The 16,893-nt window shown below is 40.9% G+C and overlaps 1 non-coding gene across 1 annotated transcript; it reads left to right on the forward strand.

The window, feature by feature from the left end:
- Positions 1-12,503: 12,503 nt before the first annotated feature.
- On the forward strand, positions 12,504-12,610 carry LOC141636530 (small nucleolar RNA R71). The gene has a single exon (XR_012541136.1). It is a non-coding gene; the product is annotated as a small nucleolar RNA R71 (small nucleolar RNA).
- The last annotated feature ends 4,283 nt before the right edge of the window (positions 12,611-16,893 follow it).

Consider the following 16,893-nt stretch of genomic DNA (forward strand, 5'->3'; position numbering starts at 1 on the left):
GCCCTAAACCCTAGAAATTTGACTCAATTTGTGAGTAAATTGATGATTAAATGGTCTTTTGTTGATGAAGGAGTAATTTAATTTTGTTTTGAGCAAGTTTTGATTTGATTGTGATGAATTTGGTGAGAAATTGATGTTTTTGGATGAGGGAATTTGTAATACTACGGTTTTATGAGTCTCTGGGTACTCTATCGAGTGGGCCTTACTCTGCCGAGTAAGGGTGTGTTGCGTTTTAAAATAGTTTCTGACCTGTTGGGTACTCGATCGAGTAGCCTTGGTACTCGATCGAGTAGGCGGCACTTGATCGAGTACGTCAGTTACTCGATCGAGTAGCCGGTTTACGGGGGAATGATTTGTCGGTTTTTGTTAATAATGTGATTTAATATATAAACACTTCTGTCACTTTTATAATACACTTTTACAAACCTAATTACTTTCAAAAGATATTCCAACCTACGTTCTTCGCACTCATCGCATTATTGACAAATCCCGGAGCTTGGAAGGTCGGAATTCGTCTTTCTTTACACCTTTGTGATCCTTGCTTCGAGGGTAAGATCTACGTACTGTTTTTATGGTATTTTGTTAAAGTTAGTTAAACCCTAATTTCGGATTTGGGGGTTTTGTTGCCTTTCTTGATTGGTAGTAATTGTATGATCGTATGTTAGGAGGATGATTCGTAGAAGAGGCCTTTTGATAACAACTGTTGAGATCGTCTGACTGTATTGCATCCCAGGTAGGGTTTCCCTACTCAGTATTAGTCCCATAATGTGTTGGTGGTGATTTGTGATTGTTGATTGTTATCATACGAGTATTGCGACGGTTGTTGGTTTTGATTGTTGTTTAGTAGTTGTGATTGTTTGTATATGTCTGTGTTCTTCGGGGCGCGTCCCTGGCTAAGTGGAGTCACTTGCGGGAGTGGCTTCACGCCCATTATTCGCCTTCTGTGGAACCCGCCATAGAAGGGATGTGCACATTAATGGATTTGGGTTTATCGCTCGACGGAGATGAGCGGGGATTAGATGGGAACGTCTGCGGTCCCCCACTAGCGGCGTGGAGTGACCTGTTGCGATGGGCACTCTGGCAGGGCTACACACTTTAGTGTGTAGTCAGTATTGTGGAGTTGGGAAAGGAGTTCGGAGTATATCTGTGATGATTAAGTTGTGTTGTTTGTTGTGTTGCTGAATTATATAAACTGTGTGATTAGTACAGACCCCGTTTATTTTTTTAAAAACTATGTTGATCCATTCGGTGATGGTGAGCAGTTGTTGAGCAAGTATGAGTAGAGATACATGGGCTAGCTGGGATGAGTCATCACTGCAGTTAGAAGAGTCTTCCGCTGTTGTCAGACATTATGTTTAGCTTTTAGACATTTGATTTTGGAGAACATGTATTCACATTTTATCAGTTTGGTTTCCGGATTGTTAACTTTCACTTAACTTTATACTATTTAAATACTGTTTCGTTATTGTCTTATGATTATCATTGCCTCGGGCAACCGAGTTGGTAACATCTTTATACCTGAGTGGTCCTGGTAAGGCACTTTGAGTATGGGGGTGTTACAAAATGGTATCAGAGTGACGATCCTGAAACCTGTAACCAATGAATCTAATGAATATAGGGAGTCAATTAAAATGAACCCGGGGTAAAGGTTGTAGGAGCTAATGCAAAGGCTTGGGAGACGTCCTAAAGTCGCGAACTCGCCCTACAATTTTGAACCGGTCACATGGGGGGTATATGTCAAAGTTGTATATGGTGTTTACTAGTTTGTATGTGATGTGACGATATATGTTATGAATTGTTGGATGTTGGGAGTAGAGGTTGAAAACATGATTGAAATATTTGGTGGGGTATGTTTGTATGTTGGTTGCATAAAGAAGCATGATGGATGTTTACTATGTGGCATTTGATAACATGAAGTAGTGTAATTGTTGATCATATGAAGAGTTGTGTAGAATTGCATGCTTAGTTATATTATAATTTTGAGTTTATAAAGTTGCATAGTATGTTGGGTTATGAGAGATAACATGCGGGTAGTATGTACGAGTCAGCATAACTCGATCGAGTAGTGGGCACTCGATCGAGTAGGTGAGGTACTCGGTCGAGTGGGTCTGACTCGATCGAGTCGGTATTTGACATTTTTATAACCAGAATCATGTTTTTGGGTACTCGATCGAGTATATAGGGCACTCGATCGAGTAGGGGGTCACTCGATCGAGTGGCTGTGCTACTCGGTCGAGTATGTTAGATATCAGAAGGTCTGTTTTGGGTCTGAGATCGGAGCACTCGATCGAGTATGGTGGGCACTCGATCGAGTAGCCTATACTCGATCGAGTAGGTTTAGGCACTCGATCGAGTTTGTTCTGGACAGTCTGTTTTCGTGTTTTGGGGTTATAGTGCGTATGTTCATATCTACCCTTTTCTTATATAGTTTCAAGATGTCGCCCAAGAAAACCGCGTTGTATGCGAGAGCTGAGAGCATGAACATCGATGATATAGTTAAGATGTTGGAGCATAAAGATGCTCTTACGGAGGCCCTAAAGTGAGTGGGAAAGGATAAGGAGGTTGGTCACTCTAAGATCAGCCTTTATATAGCGAGGTTTAACCCAAAAGAGTACAAGGGGACCGGTGAGCCAATTCTTCTTGACAATTGGCATCGTGAGATGGAGAACATACTGGACCTGGTACATTTTCCTGATAAGATGAAAGTAGAACAAGCTACGTTCTACTTGAGGTAGGCAGCTGATAAGTGGTGGGACAAGGTGAAAGCGAGTGCTAGAGAGATGTATACGAAGCAGGGCTTACCTGCTATACCTTGGGAAGAGTTCTGGAGGGTTATGAGGAAAGAGTTTGTAACTGAGCATGTGAGGAGTAAGCTAAGGGAGGAGTGTGATGGGTTTAGGATGACATATGATATGTCAGTTGCTGAGTACTACAAGCAGTTTAATGAGAAGTCTAGGTATGCTGAGGACATGGGTTTGAGTGAGGAGAACCTATCGTTGAGATTTGAGAGGGGGTTGACTACCAAGATCATGGACAAGTTACCTGTGGGAGTCCTTACTGATGTTAAGGAAGCTTATGAGAGGGCTGGGAGAGCTGAGAGGTTGGTGGAGATGGCCCGGGAGAGAGTGGGTGAGAAAAGAAAGGCTGAGAGTGAAGGTGGTGGCCAATCTAACTACAAGAAAGGCAACCACAATCAGGCTAGAGCGTTTTCTTCTGGTTCAGGGTTCAGTGCTGGGGCTTCCTTTGAGCGTGGCCGTGTGAGTGGTAGTGGTAGTTGGGGGATGACTTGCTATGACTGTGGCGGTGTAGGCCGCAAGAGAGATGAGTGTAGTAGTGTACCTGGAGCTTTTTAGAGATCGGCTCAGGGGAGCTATTCTCAGGGACCGGCACAGAGTTATGCGAGTAACAGACCAGCTAGGTCATGGTCTAACTGGGGAGGTCAGATCAACCAGGGTGGAGGTAACCGCAATGGCGGTAATTCCTATCAGAAACCAGCTACAAACAACAACAACAACAATCAGGGGTCGGGTGCTAAGCCGACCACATCAGCAAATACTGTCCAGTGAGGTGGATAGAAGACCAGTGGAAGGCTGTTCATGATGGACAAGAAAGAAGCTGAGGACGATGCACATTTCATCACTGGTACTTTTCTTGTTAACGGTATTCCTACCTTTGTTTTATTTGATTCGGGGGCATCTCGGTCGTTTGTATCTTCGAGTCATGTTAAACGGTTGGGTTTGGGGTATATGAGTCTGTAAGTGAGAAAGTTTTTATACCTTCAGGTGAGTCTGTATCATGTGGGAGGTTGTACAGGGATGTCTCTATGATAGTTGGGCAAGTTGATCTGCCTGTAGACTTGTTAGAGTTTCCCTTAAACGGTTTTGAGATGATAGTCGGGATGGATTGGTTGGGAAAGTACAAAGCTAAGATAGACTGTCATCAAAAGAAAGTGTCTTTGAGATGTCCTAAGGGTGTTAGCATGTCTTATCGTGAGTTTGTGGTCAAACCCAAAGTTAAGTTGATTGCAGCTGTGAGCTTGAAGTCTTATTTGAGGAAGGGATACCCTTTGATCTTGTGACATGTGAGAGATGACCGGATAGAGAGGCCTACGATTGATCAGATACCAGTGGTGGGTGAGTTTGCAGATGTCTTTCCAGAGGAGATTCCGGGGTTGCCACCGAAGAGGGAGATAGATTTCACGGTTGAGTTGAAACCGGGGACGGGGCCAATCTCTATGGCACCGTACCGGATGGGTTATAAGGAGATGGAGGAGCTCAGGAAACAGTTATATGATCTGATAAAGAAGGGATACATTAGGCCTAGTGTATCACCGTGGGGAGCACCAGTTCTTTTTGTGAAGAAGAAAGATGGGAGCTTGAGGTTGTGCATTGACTACAGGGAGCTAAACCGAGTAACAATGAAGAACAAGTATCCTTTGCCAAGGATAGATGACCTGTTTGATCAGTTGAGTGGTGCATCAGTCTTTTCCAAGATTGATTTGAGGTCGTGGTACCATCAGGTGAAGATTAGAGAGGTGGACATACCAAAGACAGCTTTCACATCTAGGTATGGCCATTATGAGTATGTGGTGATGCCTTTTGGGTTATCTAATGCACCGGCTGTGTTTATGGACTTGATGGACAGAATCTTCAGACAGTTTTTGGACAAGTTTGTAGTGGTGTTTATCGATGACATCTTAGTCTATTCCAAGACTAAGGAGGAGCATGAGGAGCATCTGAGGATTGTGTTGCAGACCTTGAGGGAGCATGAGTTATATGCTAAGCTATCCAAGTGTGACTTCTGGTTAGAGAAAGTTGCTTTTCTGGGGAATGTGATCTCTAAGGATGGGGTAGCTGTGGATCCGGCAAAGATTGAGGCAGTGACAAAGTGGGAAGCACCAATGAATGTTGCCGAGATCAGGAGTTTCTTGGGTTTAGCTGGATACTAAAGACAGTTCGTGAAGGATTTCTCCAAGATTGCCAGACCTATGACAGCTTTGATGAGGAAAGAGAACAGGTTTCGTTGGGATGAGAGTTGTGAGACGACGTTCCAAACATTAAAGGAGCGTTTGACCACAGCTCTTATATTCACCTTGCCTGGAGGGATCGAGAACTTTGAGGTTTATACAGATGCCTCAAAGAATGGGCTGGGATGTGATGTAGAACAGTAAAGTGATTGCCTATGCTTCTAGGCAATTGAAGCCTTATGAGGAGAAGTATCCTACACACACTCTAGAGTTGGGTGCAGTGGTGTTTGCTCTCAAGATATGGAGACATTACCTTTATGGGGTGACCTTTAAGGTATTTTATGATCACAAGAGTCTCAAGTACATCTTCACTCAAAAGGAGTTGAACCTGAGACAGAGGAGTTGGATGGAGCTGATTTGCGATTATGACATGGATATTATCTATCATGAAGGAAAAGCCAATGTTGTTGCAGATGCTTTGAGTAGGAAGATTGTACATTCTTTTTGTACAGCTTTATGTTTGATGAGGTTGAGAGATGAGGTGGGGAAGTTTGGGATACATATGACGCAGAGAGGGGATGCCATGGGAGATTTGACAGTGCAGCCTGATATTTATAATGATATTCGAGGTAAACAGGTGTTGGATCCTAAGATAGTTGAGTGGAGAGCTGGAGTAGAGAAAGGGACAGTGTCTCGATTCTCTATTCATTCAGATGGTAGTTTGAGGTTTGATGGTAGGTGGTGTGTCCCTAATGATGAGGAGTTGAAAAAGACAATCATGACAGAGGCACATTGTACACCATATTCAGTACATCTAGGTGGTGACAAGCTATACAAGGATTTAAAGAACACGTTTTGGTGGCCTGGGATGAAGAAAGAAACAGCTGAGTTTGTGGCCCGTTGTTTGACATGCCAGAGAGTTAAAGGGGAACAACGACTACCATAAAGTAAGATTCAGTCTTTAGAGGTACCTGAGTGGAAGTGGGAATCCATTTCCATGGATTTTATCGTGGGTTGCCGAAGAGTCAATAGGGTAACAACATGATATGGGTAATAGTGGATCGACTGACCAAGTCAGCTCATTTTGTGCCAATGAAATATACATGGACTAAGACACAATTAGCGATGGCTTATCAGAAGAATGTGCTAAAGTTGCATGGAGTCCCTAAGGACATAGTATCTGACAGAGATGCGAGATTTATGTCAAGGTTTTGCAAAGAGTTGCAGGAATCTTTGGGAGCAACTTTAAAGATGAGTACAGCATTTCATCCTGCGACAGACGGTCAGACTGAGAGAACGATCAAGACTGTTGAGGATATGTTACGAGCTTGTGTGATGGACTTTGGTGGTAGCTGGGAACAGAGGTTGGATTTGATAGAGTTTTCTTACAACAACAAATTATCACACTAGTATTGACATGGCACCGTTTGAGGCCTTATATGGGAGGAGATGTAGAGTCCGATTTGTTGGGACGACAGTCTTTGAGGCAAAGTGGTTCTAGGACCAGAGATGGTACATGAGATGGTTGAACATATTAAGATGATCAGGGAAAGGATGAGAGCGGCTCAGGATAGGCAAAAGAGTTATGCAGATCTACATCGGCGAGATATTGAGTTTCAGGTTGGGGACAAGGTTCTTCTGAAAGTTTCTCCTATGCGTGGGGTTATGAGATTTGGGAAGAAATGCAAGCTGAGTAAGAAGTTCATAGGGGCTTATGAGATTTTAGAGCTAGTTAGAGAGGTTGCATAACGTTTGGCTTTACCAGCTGCGTTAGAGAGGGTGCATAATGTGTTTCATGTATCTCAGCTGCGGAAGTATGTGAGTGATCCGTCACATGTGTTAGAGGCAGAGAGCTTAGAGCTAGATGATTCCTTGTCATACCTTGAGGTGCCTAAGCAGATTCTTGACCGGAAGGTTAGGAAGACTAGGAGTGGAGAGACAGTTTTACTCAAAATCCCTTGGTCTAACCACGAGACTCGGGAAGCTACATGGGAGGCAGAGGAGGCTATGAGAGAGCGTTACCCTTTCCTTTTTCATCAGGTATGTATGGTTACGGGGACGTAACCTTGTTTCTTTTAGGGAGGTACAAGATGATCGCGAAGAGTTTTTAAGAGTTTTTACATCTTTTTGTGTTGTGTCGGTATGGTTAGTAATGGTTTGAGTCGGGTTGAGTTTGGTTAGTAGTATGTTTTTATGTTGAGTTTTGTTTTGGTTGTTGTGTCGGGAGTGTAGGAGTATGTCTTTGTTTTGTTGTGGTTTGAACTTCGGGGACGAAGTTCTTTTTAAGCAGGAAAGACTGTAATACTACGGTTTTATGAGTCTCTGGGTACTCTATCGAGTGGGCCTTACTCTGTCGAGTAAGGGTGTGTAGCGTTTTAAAATAGTTTCTGACCTGTTGGGTACTCGATCGAGTAGCCTTGGTACTCGATCGAGTAGGCGGCACTCGATCGAGTACGTCAGTTACTCGAGCGAGTAGCCGGTTTACGGGGGGATGATTTGTCGGGTTTTGTTAATAATGCGATTTAATATATAAACAATTCCGTCGCTCTCATAATACACTTTTACAAACCTAATTACTTTCAAAAGAGATTTCAACTTACGTTCTTCGCACTCATCGCATTATTGACAAATCCCGGAGCTTGGAAGGTCGGAATTCGTCTTTCTTTACACCTTTGTGATCCTTGCGTCGAGGGTAAGATCTACGTACTGTTTTTATGGTATTTTGTTAAAGTTAGTTAAACCCTAATTTGGGATTTGGGGGTTTTGTTGCCTTTCTTAATTGGTAGTAATTGTATGATCGTATGTTAAGAGGAGGATTCGTAGACCTTTTGATAATAGCTGTTGAGATCGTCTGACTGTATTGCATTCTAGGTAGGGTTTCCCTACTCAGTATAGTCCCATAATGTGGTGGTGGTGATTTGTGATTGTTGATTGTTATCATACGAGTATTGCGACGGTTGTTGCTTTTGATTGATGTTTAGTAGTTGTGATTGTGTGTATCTATCTGTGTTCTTCGGGGCGCGTCCCTGGCTGAGTGGAGTCACTTGCGGGAGTGGCTTCACGCCCATTATTCGCCTTTTGTGGAACCCTCCACAGAAGGGATGTGCACATTAATGGAATTGGGTTTATCGCTCGACGGAGATGCGCGGGGATTAGGTGGGAACGGCTACGGTCCCCCACTGGCGGCATGGAGTGACCTGTTGCGATGAGCACTCTGGCAGGGCTACACACTTTAGTGTGTAGTCAGTATTGTGGAGTTGGGAATGGAGTTCGGAGTATATCTGTGATGATTGAGCTGTGTTGTTTGTTGTGTTGTTGAATTTATATAAATTGTGTGATTAGTACTGACCGCGTTTATTATTTTAAAAACTGTGGTGATCCATTCGGGGATGGTGAGCAGTTGTTGATCAGGTATGTGTAGAGATACATGGGCTAGCTGGGATGAGTCATCACTGCAGTTAGAAGAGTCTTCCGCTGTTGTCAGACATTATGTTTAGCTTTTAGACATTTGATTTTGGAGAACATGTATTCACATTTTATCAGTTTGATTTCCGGATTGTAACCTTTCACTTAACTTTATACTATTTGAATACTATTTCGTTATTGTCTTATGATTATCATTGCCACGGGCAACCGAGATGGTCACATCTTTATACCTGAGTGGTCCTGGTAAGGCACTTGGAGTATGGGGGTGTTACAGGATTGAAGGTTGAAGTGAGGGAAAAAGTATGTGTTTATGTTTGAAAGAGGGAAATGAATTGGGAAGAAGGAAAAATCTCGTGTTATAGCTATGTAGCATGTCTGGGACGAGCGGCTTGAGCTTAGGACGCGCGGATTTCCTTGCAGAAAATTTTGAAAAATGAAAGCAGGTCTGGGATGGGCGTCTTGACTTCACCTCGAGCGGATTCTTGTTGTGACGCTCGTCTCAGCTTTGGGACGGGCGGATTTTCTTACAGGAAAATCTCAAAAGTTTGAGGCCTCCCAGGACCCACAGCTCGTGTGTAGGACGGGCGTCCTAAAGATGGATGACCCGCGTCCTGAAGTCAGCTCGGGCAGATTTTTTACAGGAATTTTACCAAAACTTGAAATTTCTCAGCTTGCACAGCCCGAAGCCAGGTCGTGCGTCCTGAGGTTGGAGACGCTCGTCTTGCTTTCAACTCCCACAAGCTCAGGTCTGCTCGTGGGGATTCTCTTCCCATGTCATTCCTTCATCCTTTCCTTTTTAATTGTTGTGGGTTGCACTACAAAGGCTTGGTTAGCCTAAGCATTTGCTATGCCCACACTTGTTCGAACACCACACATTAAAACACATTAAAATCCCTCCCTCACTTGCTCTCATGTCAAAATTCCGGGGAAGTGGTGATTTAGCACCATAACTCTTTAAAATTGTGAAATTAAGCCCCATAACTCTCAATTGGACTAATTTAGCGCCAATAGTTATACATAAAGTGAAATTTGGCCCCAATTCAAATTGCATCTAATATCTCCCTTGAAATCAATATCTCGTCAATTTCTACTCAATTTCTCCTTATAATAAGAAAAAAAACTTGTACTCTCCATATACGTATTACAATTTCACATTTTTCATACATAGTTGTTTCTTCATAAACGATATACATTATTCAAACTTCTCTAACAAAAAAAAATCAAAACAGTAGGAGCCATAAGCAAACACTCCCAAGTCTGATATGTCTATATATTTAACAACCATATAAAACACCAACACAAATTATCACTTTAGACGGACACTTTCCATCTGAAGCTATAGACAGATAGTGTCCCACTTGCCCTCTCACTTGCATTTTGTTAGAGGTTCATTGTCTACAGCTTTAGATGGATAGTGTCCGTCGACAATGAGACGGATTGATATACCAACTAATGAACATAAATATTTCTCTAATTAATCTAATTTAGTAACAAAATAAGACGATTTAAATGATAATAACAAGAATATATTACTTTTGAGTAAGGAAAGATTAGATTGGGGTAGAAATTGAGGTTTAGCTATTGAGATTTTGAGGAGAATTTGGTGAGAATTTGAATTGGGGCCAAATTGAACTTTTTGTATAAGTAATAGGGCTAAATTACTCCAATTGAGAGTCATGGGGCTTAATTTCACAATTGTAAAGAGTTATGGAGCTAAATCACCACTTCCCCGGTCAAAAATCTTATAACAAACCATGAAAATGCAATGCAAAAAAATGACAAAAATGCAATAAAGGAAATGAAATGCTTAGTAGAGGGGTTAGAATATTTACAAATGGTAGTTTAGGGAGGACTCCACCAAACTCTCGTTTCTTCGATGAGATGTCAAGGGGGCAAAGCCAAAGTGTTGTTGATGTTGCCTAACACTTTGTAGAAGTAGTCGAAGGCTTGCTCATTCTCATAGTGAGATCTTGCATAGACCTTTGTGCATCGGTTTCTTCATTGTTGTAGTCCGAGTCAAAGTGATGACAAGGATCCACAAAGCCTTGGTCTAAGGTCATTGCATTTCTAATATAAGATTGACCAATCCTTCAAATTCATCGTCCCATAGACCACAAACTTCGCTTGCTTGTTCCCCAATGATGTCATGAGTTGGTAAGAGCAACTCTCCTTCCTTGTTATCATGACCAATAAGGCCTTCTTCATTACTTGTGATGATGGGTGAGCTATTCAAGCTCTCATTGTTGTTGAAAATTTCATTCTCTCCGAATAGAGCTACTTGAATGTCATCTACTTTCTTCTTCCATATGGGTGATGTTCCGTTACCCATAGCTTGATCTTTGCATAGAGATTTTAACGTCTTCCTATCACTTTCTCAGCTATAGTGATCGACCATGAAGCATGGCTCATGTAATCGGGGAGCTCTCATGGTTTTGTCAATATTGAAAGTAATTGTCTCATCCCCTACTTCAAGTGTGAGCTCTTCATGTTTCACATCGATTACCACTCCGGCAGTATGCAAGAAAGGTCATCCTAAGATGATAGGAATGTTATAGTCCTCCTCCATGTCTACAATGACAAAGCGTACCGGGATGAAAAATTTGCCAATTCTCACGGGCACGTCCTCCCATATCCCTAGAGGTATCTTCGTCGATCGATCCGCCATTTGAAGAGTAATGTTGGTGCATTTAAGTTCTCCCATTCCAAGCCTCGTACATAGCAAGTATGGCATGACACTTACACTTGCTCCAAGATCACACATCGCCTTGTTGATTGTAGTGTCGCCAATGGTACATGGGATAGAAAAACTTCCCGCATCTTTGAGCTTTGGAGGGGAACTCCCTTGATGAATAGCACTACTCACTTTGGTAAAGGCAATAGTCTCCAACTTTCGGATGGATTTCTTCTTGGTAAGAATATCCTTCATGTATTTTGCATAAGCCGGAACATGATTGATTAATTCCGTGAATGGGATTGAGCCTTCTAAGTTCTTCACAATTTCCATGAACTTTACAAGTTGCTCATCAAGCTTAGGCTTAGCTTGGAAACTTGGGAATGGAAGTCTAATCACAATAGGCGCCTTATCAATATTCTTAGCCTTTTCTTTATTTCTCTTCTTTGAAAGTTCATTGGTAGTAGGCTCTACTTTCTTAGAGTTCTCCACAACTCTTTGCTTGCTACTATCATCCACAATATCTTCATCACTTGTCCTCTTTGGCCCCTCATATCTTGTACCACTCCTCAAGTGGATGGCACTAACCGCTTCATGTCTTGTGGGGGGTTACCTTGAGGAGCTAATTGCCCCTTTTGTCTTTGGGAGTTAGAAGATGCTAGTTGAGTCATTTGAGTCTCTAACATTTTGGTGTGGGTAAGTATGTTGTTGATGGTGGTTTCTTTAGCTTGGTTATCTTTTTGCATTTGGGTGAAGAATTCTTGTTGGTTCTTTTGCATTTGGAAGACCGCTTTTTGAACATCAAAGTTTTGGTCATTTGATTGGTTGTAGTTAGGTTGATTTTGATATCCTTGGCTTTGGTTGAAAAAGGGTCTTTGAGTTTGATTTCTCATTGGAGGTGGTGTGTATGTTGGTTGAGGATTTTGAACATTTTGGCTTTGGTATGAGAGATTTGGATGGAATTTGGTATTCTCATTATAGTAGTTGTAATAAGGTGTGCCATTCTTGTATGCTTGGAAAGCATTCACTTGTTCATTGGTTCCCCTACATTCGTTTTGATCATGTCCCAAGGTTCCACAACTTTCACATACTCCATTTGGGATTGAGGATGATGCCATCATAGCATTGACATATTGTTTGAGTGATTTGGAAGCTTCATCAAGCTTAGCCATAGCCTTCTCAAACTTTAAGTTTATGATGTCGAAATGAGCCCTTAGTTCAGCACACAATTATGTGATGGAATCTACCTCATGCTTTCCTCCTCTAGTGGCCTTTCGAGTCCTACTATATTGGGAATCATGAACCACCATCTCTTCAATTTTGGCCCATGTTTGGTTGTCATCAACTTCGGTGAACCTCTCATTGGATCCTATATTAAGCACATTGCGTGAGTCTTCAGATAAGCCGTTCCAAAACTATTGAATAAGGAACCAGTCACCAAGTCCATGGTGTGGACAAGAACGACAAGTGTGCTTAAATCTCTCCCATGCTTCATATAATGATTCCTCATCCCTTTGCTTGAACCTGGTGATTTTGGCTCTCAACATGTTAGTCTTCTCCGGAGGATAGAATTTCTTGTAGAAGGCAAGTGCTAACTTCTTCCATGAATCATTACTAAGGGTAGACTTGTCTAGGCTCTTCAACCATTGCTTTGCGGTACCGATCAAGGAAAAAGGAAAGAATACCCACCGAATTTGATCTTGAGTAACTCCGGTTTGAGAAATTGTATCACAATAGTCGCAAAAAGTTTCCATATGTAAATGAGGATCTTCACTAGCCATCCCTCCAAGTTGACTTCTCTCAACTAATTGTATGAAAGCGGATTTGGCAATGAAATTACCGGTTAAATGTGGTGGTGTAGGAGTACCGTTTGGTAGGTTCTCTTCGGTTGGTACAGAATGAGATGAGAATTTAGGCATTGTTGGTTGATTTTGTGGTTGGTTTGGAATTGGGTTATCCTCTCCTTCTCTTGCAAAAGGGTTGACAAACACAATGTTATTTTGTTGAATGTCTACAATCTCTCCAATACCCAAAATTCTTGAAGTACCCCTAGCAACTCTTCTATTGTTGGTTAAGGTCCTTTCAATCTCGAGATCAATAGGTAATGGATTACCTTGTGATCTCCTAGTCGTGTAAAATATCAAACAGCTAGAAAACGATTAGAACATCCTTGAGGAGATTGACATGCCCAAGGTAAAGAAAGACACAACTAAAATCAATTAACAAAAATCAAATCGATTGAACACCGTCCCCGGCAATGGCGCCATTTTTGGTCGGTGTAGTGGTTATTTCAACCAAAACAATACTTGTATCTTTACAAACTACTTTTAGTAGGGTGATAAGCAAAGGTCGGATGCCAAGGGATGGGTATCGAATTAAGATTTCAATTGCAAGTAGTTATGTCTTAGGGTGTCACAAATTTTGGTTGAGATGAGATGTAAACTAAAGTAATCAACAAGATGAATGAAAACAAAGAAAAGCAATTAAAGGGATTTGTAAAGCTTCTCCTTGACATTGAGTGCATTCCTGAGAATCAACAAGCACAAAACCTTATGCTTAGGTAATGCCCAATTATTCCACAGGATCTTTGCCCAACCTACTTTCTGCTCCTTGTGCCTAAGCCATTCATACCCCGAGTTAAAAGTGACACCATTCTTATCAGCAAGCCAAACACCATTGACATACCCTGGTTTAAAAACTGCTTTAATCTTGCAGATAGTTTTCCAGTTCCCACTCATATGGGATTTAGGAAGATGACTATCCCAAGAGGTACTCTTGATATAAATCTGATGGACCCACTTGACCCATAAACTGTCAGGCTGGCTATACAACCACCACACTAACTTTCCTATAGTAGCCATGTTCCAGGTTAAACTGTATCTGATACCCATACCTCCCTCATTTTTTGGAGTGCACACATGCTCCCAACTAACAAGAGGAGTTCTCATGTAAATGTTAGTGCCTTCCCAGAGATAGTTTCTACAAATGCTGTCATTCTTCCTCAGTACTCCTTTTAGAATCAAAAAATATTGGCCCAATAGGTAAATAAAGAGGTTAACACTAATTTAACCAAAATTAATCTTCCAGCATAAGAGAGCTTCCTAGCCCCAAAGGATCTAATTCATTCAATTATTTTTTCAATCAAGACCTAACACTATTTTTTCCGATGTTTCCTAGTACCGATGGGCACTACCAGGTACTTGAAAGGTATCTGACCTTCCACGCAACCATATATACCAAGAATATGCTCTTTATCTTGTCTCTGAACACCAGTAAAATAAACGTTAGACTTCTGAGAATTCATGTGCAGGCCAGATGCAGCAGTAAAAGTGGCAAATGATCTGAGCAGCACCATAACAGACTGCTTGTCTCCTCTTGAAAATAGTAATAAATAATTAGCAAATATGAGATATTGTAGTCCGATCCTACTACATAGAGAATGGAATTTAAAAGGCAAAGCATCAGTTGTAATATCCAGGATTCTTGTTAGATATTCCATTGCTACTGTGAAGAAGAGAGGGTAGTGGGGGTCCCCTTATCTCAAATCATTTTTTTCCCTGAAAGTAACCAAAGGGCTCCCAATTCAGCACAAGTGAGTAAGATGCAATGGATACACATTCCTTGAGCAGATTAATAAAATGAGGGGGAAAATTCAATGCCACTAGCATCTTAAATAGAAAACACCAATTCACAGAATCATATGCTTTTTTGAGATCAACTTTAATAAGGCATCTAGGGGACACTGATGCCCTATTATACATTCTAATGATATCCTGAAAAAACAGTATGTTTTCAATGATTTTCCTCCCCTTAATGAATCCACCTTGGTTAGGACTAATGATACTGGGGATAATCTTGGCTAGTCTAGAGCACAGAAGCTTAGAGATGACCTTATATGTTACATTACAGCATGAGGTAGGTCCGAATTATGACACACTCTTAGGCAGGTCTTGAAAGATAATAGATCTAAATTAGACTCTCTAATTAAAAACAAATTATCTCATAATATGTTATTATAGTGATCTATGTAACATGCATGCTAATATAAAAACATAATAATAAAGATTAAGGAAAAATAATTTCCTTACATTGATTTTGATGGTAATAAGGGCACAATCAAGATCTCCTATCTTGATTGTTCTTGAGCATTAAACAAAGGGTGATCCTCCTTACCAAATCTTCAAAGAGAAGATCTCCGAACAATGTGCACCCAAGAATAAATACCCAATATCCTACAAATATTAACTAGATATTTGATAAGATATACCCTTGATAATATGTGTAATATTACTAACAATCTTAGTAATTATTTTTGATTACTAACTTCTTAGAAAATTATTTTTATTAGTTTTAGAGAGAAAGACCAACAAGTTTAATTCACATGCAAAAGTGTACAATTGAGTAGTATGAAAATGAACAAAATTTTTGTCTATATGGAGAAGAAAACCGGTTGAGAGGGGTGGAGTGTGGGAGTGGATTTTGTCTTATTTTATATCCAATCCTTTATCACATGTAAAAGAACAAAAGAAAACTTATGGATGAGTATAAAGTAAAGTGAAATGATTATGTTTATAATCATCCACTACACTTTATTTTACACGGTCCAATGCCAATTTACGGGTCCAAATCGGTTCTTATATTTGTCGCACAAATACGTGTAATTTTTATTTAAACATCGTATCATGTTTAAACACTTCCCGATTAATTTTGTTCAAAACGCTCCGTAAATATACGTGTACCTCTACACATATTATTTACGTACTAATATTAATCACATTAATCAATCAGTACAATTTTAGTGAATTAACAATTAATTAACTACAACCCGTCTCATCAAACTTATTATTTAATTATCGCATAATTAAATAATAACTGCCGCGCCACGAGTTCGAAACTCGAAATCTCTCTAAAAATAATCGACTAACCTATTAGTCAATAAATCAAGGGACTAAGTAAATTGTATCTCATACAATTAATTAGTTGTCAATTGGGGTTCGTTCCTTTAGGTGTGACCGAAAGGGGTCAGTTGATCACCGTCGTCTCATGACAATAACGCCAAACTCTAGTTAGCCAACCGTTATTGATTTATGTAATCAACTGACGAGGATCAAATAATAAATATCCTGATGATATTTCTTTAATGAGATTTATTATGTAAACGCACTATTGTGGAGGACAGTAACTCCAACAATCTCCCACTTGTCCGACACAAGGTGTGCGCTATCAATTCTCTTGTCCGTTTTAATCTCCCACTCAATGTAAGGGGTCTTTCCGGTCGCACTTGCACATGAACATATCGCGAGTGGTTTTCTCGATCGGGAGTGTGACTACTTGACCGGAAAAATATCCCACAGATTACTTCCAAGCGTGGCCACGCATTTATAGTCACTACTCCTCGAGTGGCCTTGAGATATAGTTACCCAACGTGGTAGGACAATTCATGTATGCCCTATCTATCTTTGCCCAATACAGATCACCATGACTCAGAAGATGTCCTTTAGCCTCCTTTCACGGTACGACCTAGGACAAAAACCAAAGTCACTCAGAAACTGCACTGACTTGGATAATAGTCTCCAGTCAAAAGAATCGACTCATAGGAACATCTTAGAGATCCCTGCCACGACCAGGCATCTATAATAGAACTTAAAGACTCTCCAAATGGTCACTGTCCGGCAAAGTGTCACACACTCTGCCTATGTAATCGACTAGTCATCACGTGTGACCTCATGGTGTTGAACAACTATCAATCGACTTACAATCTAGTCACTCCGAGACGTCAGCTCATTAAGTGACTAGGGATAAAATACAATGTTTATCTTATTCACTTGAA

Source organism: Silene latifolia, chromosome Y (genome assembly GCF_048544455.1).
Source record: "Silene latifolia isolate original U9 population chromosome Y, ASM4854445v1, whole genome shotgun sequence".
NCBI lineage: Eukaryota > Viridiplantae > Streptophyta > Magnoliopsida > Caryophyllales > Caryophyllaceae > Silene > Silene latifolia.